Below are 5429 nucleotides of genomic sequence, written 5' to 3'. Positions count from 1 at the left end.
TACCAATAGCCTACTGTTGATCCAAAGCCATACTTATGATGACATAAGTCAATCAACACATATTTTGTGCGTTATATGTATTATTTACTGTATTCTTACAGTAGAGTCAGTGAAAGACAATGTTAAGAAAATCATAAGCAGGAGGGACACCTGGCTGGCTCAGTCAGTGGAGTGTGTGACTTTTGATCTCGGGGTCATGAGTTTGAGCCCCATGTTGGGCATAGAGATTACTTAAGTAAATAAATGGAAAAAAATCATAAGGAGGAAAAAATACATTTGTTATTATTTTTTAAAGATTTTATTCACTTATTCAGCAGAGAGAGCGAGTGCACAAGGAGGGGGAGAGGCGGCAGAGGGAGAAGCAGGCTCCCTGCTGAGCAGGGGGCCCGACGCTGGACTCGATCCCAGGACCCTGGGATCATGACCTGAGCTGAAGGCAGACGCTTAATGACTGAGCCACCCAGGCGCCCCAGAAAATACATTTATAGTGCTGTATTTATCAGAAAAAATCATGCGAAAGTAGACCTGCGCAGTTCAAACGGGTGTTTTTCAAGGACTGACTGTATTTTAATTATTTGTTTATTATCTGTGTGACTCCACTTAGAAAGCCAGCTCCCTGAGGGCAAGGATTTGTGTCCCCAGCACCCAGATCACAGCAGGTGCTCAATAAATGTTTGTTGAATAAAAACTGGCTTCATGATGTTCATTCAGCCCATTGTAATGGCAATTCTGAGCATTTATTGAGTACCTTCTGTGTGCGAAGCTATGTGGGAAGTTTTCTTTTCATCATTGATTAATATACATATTTTAAGCTGTAGTTTACCTACCATAAAATTCAGCATTTTATTTTTAAAGATTTTATTTATTTATTTCTCAGAGAGAGGCAACAAGCAGGGAGAACAGCAGGCAGAGGGAGAAGCAGGCTCCCCGCTGAGCAAGGAGCCCGATGCGGGGCTCGATCCCAGGACCCTGGGATCATGACCTGAGCCGAAGGCAGACGCTTAACCGACTGAGCCACCCAGCCATCCCAAAATTCACCATTTTAAATAGTACGATTCAGTGGGTTGTGGTATATTTACTATGTTGTGCAACCATTACCACTAATTCCAGAACATTCCATCACCTGAAAAAGAAGCCCCGTCCCCATCAGCCATCCCCCTCCCCAGCCCCCGGCCCCCACGAGCCCCCTTCCCGTCCGTGGATGAGCCCGTTCCGGACGTGTCACCCACGTGGACTCACACCAAGTGGGCCCTTCTGTGTCTGGTTCCGTCCCTGAGCGTCGTGGGCTCGGGGTCTGTCCCCGGGGCCGCGCGTGTGGACGCCTGGCTCCTGCTCGCGGCCAAGTGACGTGCCCGTGCGTGTGGGACTCATAGTATTTATACGCTCATCCTTTGATGGACACTTGGGGTGTTCCCACCTTTTGGCCGTTATGAATCATGTTGCTGCGAACATGCGTGTACACAATTTTGTTTGTACGACCGTTTTCGGTTCTCTTGGATAGATGCCTAGGACTGGAGTTGCTGGTGGGATGGTAATTGCACGTTTACCTTTCTGAAGAAAGACCAAATTGTTTCCCCAGCAACTTCACCGTATTCCATCCCCACCAGCAGGTGCACTAGGACTCAGTTTCTCCATGTCCTCATCAGCACTCGGTGCTGTCTGTCTTTTTTATTATAGCTCTCCTCGTGGGTGTGGAATAGTATCTCAGTGTAGTTCTGATTTGCATTTCCCTGATAAATAATGATATTGGGTATCTTATTTTTTTTTTTTTTTGAATCACACAAACCAGCACTCATTGGGTGTCTGCCGTGGGCAGAGCATCTTTTCACGTGCTTATCAGTCGGTGGAAATTCTCATCATCACCCCCATGTTAACAGAAGAAGAAACAGGCTCAGAGAAGGACAGCCACTTCCCAAGTGTCACACAGCCTGCAGGGATGAAGACAGTCTGACTCTCACCCACTGACTACTTAAAGTGGGACAGCCCTGAGGATCCTTGTGCAAATGTTTATATGGACAGATGTTTTTTATTTCTGTCTGTTCATTCTAGGAATGAAATGGTTAGGTCCCTTGGTAGGTAAATGGTTCACCCTTTTAGATCCCCCCCTCCACGTCATTTTCCACAGTGGCTCTACCACTTTGCATTCCCACCAGCTGCAGATGAGCGTTCCAGTTGCCCCCTACTCTTGTCAGCACGTAGGGTGGCCGGACTTTTTCATCTTAGCCATTCCGGTACGTGGCAGCTTACTGTGGTTTTAATTTGCTTTTTCCTAAGTGCTCCTGGGCCCTCTGTATGTCTTTCTTTGGTAAAGAGTACAAACTCGTATTTATGGAGCTGTGCAGGTGTTCCTGGGTGCCTCCTGTGGACCAGGCCCGGGGTTGGGTTCTGGAAACACAGCACAGACCCAGTCTTCGTGGACGGCACTGTCTTTGAAAAAAAAAAAAAAAGAAAAAGTAAACAAACCAATAGCCTCCATGATTGCAGGTTGGGGACAATGCCGGGGGCATGGCAGGACAAAGATGCCAGACTCCCCTAGTCTCCTCTGACACTAAGTGTCCACATGATCCGGGTGATTTCTTTAATAGAAAATCAGCATGGGGCCCTGGAGAAGGTCAGGCGCTTGGGTGCTGTGACACCTGCCGCCCAATCCTGGGGCTGGCACTCTGACCCTGGGGGCCCCTGCAACCTGCCTGCGCCAGCCTGGGCCCCCTCACCTTTGCTCTGTGCCGGGAGACGGCCTGCTCCCCAGCCTCTGGACCCCTCATAAAATCGAACTCCTCAAGGCATGGGAGGCCAACTTCCAAGGACAGAGGAGGCCAGGAGGCCCCAGGGAGCCAGGAAGGCGGGGCCTCCTGGCCATGAAGATGCGGCAGCCGCGGACTTTGTCTCCCTGGGCCTCTGGGTGGGGAAGCCAAAGTCAGTGTTTAGCAACTGGCTGGGCCCCGGGGCCCAGTTCACTATCTCTCTGTGGACCTCAGTTTCCTTATCCATCAGGGCCTTCCTGGTGCCTGCCCAGCTCCCGGCCCATGGTAGGCGTGCAGCAAATGGATCAGAAGGGGGAGGCAACCCCCCTCCCCAGATCTGCTCCCTGCCACTCCCCCCACTTCCTCCTCCGGGTGTCCAGGGCAGAGCTGCAGCGGGAGGGGGTGGTGAGGCTGAAGGAGCACACCGACTCTCCCTGCCCGCAACTGCAGCCCCAACCCTGCCTGCTCCTGCCTGGGGTCCTTGTGAACATGTAAGCATCTATTAAGCACCCACTGTGTACTTTGCAAGTACCACCTCTTCGAACATTTCTTGTTTTTGCAGCTTTATGAAGGCTTAGCTGACATGCAATGAATTGCCCGTGTTTAAAATCCTCAATTAGTGGAGTTTTGTCCTATGTCGACCCCTGCGCAACCACTGGCCCAATCAAAATGGTGAAAAACACCTGCATCACCCCAGAAAGTTTCCCTGTGCCCCTGCCTGTCCCCACCCCTGTCCCCAGGCAACCAGAAACCTGCTTTTAGTCACTATGGATTTCCGTATTTGGCATTTTCCAGAATTTTATTTTATTTTTTTTATTTTAAGATTTTATTTTTATTTCTTTATTTACTTGATAGAGAGAGAGGGAGAGGGCACGAGCATGGGGAGTGGCAGGCAGAGGGAGAAGCAGGCTCCCCTCAGGCCCTGCACGAGGAGGCCGACAGCAGCAAGGAGCAGGAGCGCAGAAGGGAAGAAAGGACAGTGATTTCTTCTTCTCCAGAGAATGAGGACAAGCGTGCCAGACAGCTGGGCTTCTTCGCTGGTTTCAGAAACATTTATGGAGCACCCACTATTTGCCAGGTGCTGTGTTAGTGCTGGGGGCACCACAGGGAATGAGATGGACAAAGCTCCCCGCACACATGGGCCTTGCACAATGGGTGGGGGATTCTGCTTGTCCTATCCACCGAGCACCGGGCGCACGGGCATGTCGCTGCAGAGGGGGAGAGGACCCCCTGGTGACCCAGACTTGCCCTCCTGGAGCTCACGGTCTGCTGGTCACGGGGGCGGCCCACAACACAGGGAGCTTCTATTTGTGGGGGGAGCCCCACGGACCCCCTCCCCCACCCTGGCTGTGTGTCCAGCAAGGTGCAGCTGGAAGCCCCAGAGAGGAGAGCTTCAGGGAGCGAATCTTCCCACACACCCACTCAATTAATAAATGGAGACTTTGACCCTCCCTTCACCTCATATCTCAAGATAGGCAAGAACAGCGTGTCAAGGTGCAGCTCGGAAGGTGTGTGATGGGGTCTGGGCACGGCCAGGTGGGGAGAGGAGGTGGGGGCGGTCTCACCGGGTCAGGGCTGGGAGAGGTGCCATAGCAGGGAACCGTGCCTAGTGGAGCCTCAGCTTCCCCGTCTGTAAAATGGGTTTGCTGCGCTGGGACCACTTCAGGCTCTTTTATTCTTTTTCCATCACTCAAAACACCTTGATTGAGTATCTTCTCCGTGTTTGAACCTTGTTCTAGGTCTCTTTCTGTATGAGGCCAGATGGTAAATAGTTTAGGGCTGTTGAAACCACAGGACTGGGCGGGTGCAGGGTGAAAGCAGCTCGGCTCCACATGTAAATCGAAGGGCTTGGCTATGTTCCAGTAAAATCAACCGGGCAGTAGGGTTGGTTTAAAGGGCTTAAAGCAGCGCTTGGTATAAAGTAGGCGCCTCATTAATGCTTGTTCCCTGCCTGGAATACAGCAGGCACTGCATGGACGACTCGTACGTGGCCAGCATATAACAGGCGCCGCGCCTGGCTCGTGCCTGGTTTATAGTGGGCATTCCGTTAATGTGCTTGTTTCCTGCTTGGCATACAGCAGGCACTGCATTAGTGCTGGGCTCCGGCCCCGTATACAGGAGGCGTTCCCTTAATGCTTAACGGAGGAGAGGAAGGTTCGTTTCCGGCCTGGCGATGCCAGGGCGCCTCCCGGGAGACCGTGAGGGCTGATGCCCTAGCGTCTCGCGGGGGGCCGAGGTCCCTCAGTCCCGCCGCTGCAGCGGCGGGGTCCACACCTCTCGCCCCGGGGCCGAGCGACCCGAGCGGGGCCGAGCGGAGCCGAGCGCAGACGAGCCGGCCCGCCGAGTCCGCCACATTCCCACAATCCCGGGCGGCCCCGCCCGGCTCCCGGCTGCGCGTCCCCCTTCCCACGTCGGCGCAACCTAACCCGCGGGCGCGCCCGCCGCGCCGCGCTCCGCCCCGCCCGCGCGTCGCCCCGCCCAGCGCAGCCGCTAGTCCCGCCTCCGCAGCGGGCGCGCGGGCCGCCGCCCCCTCCCATTGGCCGCGCTGCCCGCCCGTCGGCTCTGTCCGGGCGCGGGTTAGGTTGTGCACCGCTGTCGCTTGGTCGCGGCGGCTGCGGTTGGCGGCGGCGGCGGCGGCGGCGGCGGCGGCGGCGCGGGCGCGGGGCAGCTGGGCGGGAGTGCGCG

This window comes from Eumetopias jubatus, unplaced genomic scaffold, assembly GCF_037043125.1.
Source record: "Eumetopias jubatus isolate StellerSeaLion01/CBP00866 unplaced genomic scaffold, mEumJub1_p1.0 scaffold_1, whole genome shotgun sequence".
Classification (NCBI taxonomy): Eukaryota; Metazoa; Chordata; class Mammalia; order Carnivora; family Otariidae; genus Eumetopias; species Eumetopias jubatus.
The sequence above is the reverse complement of the archived record's forward strand: the minus strand, read 5'-3'. Positions refer to the sequence as shown.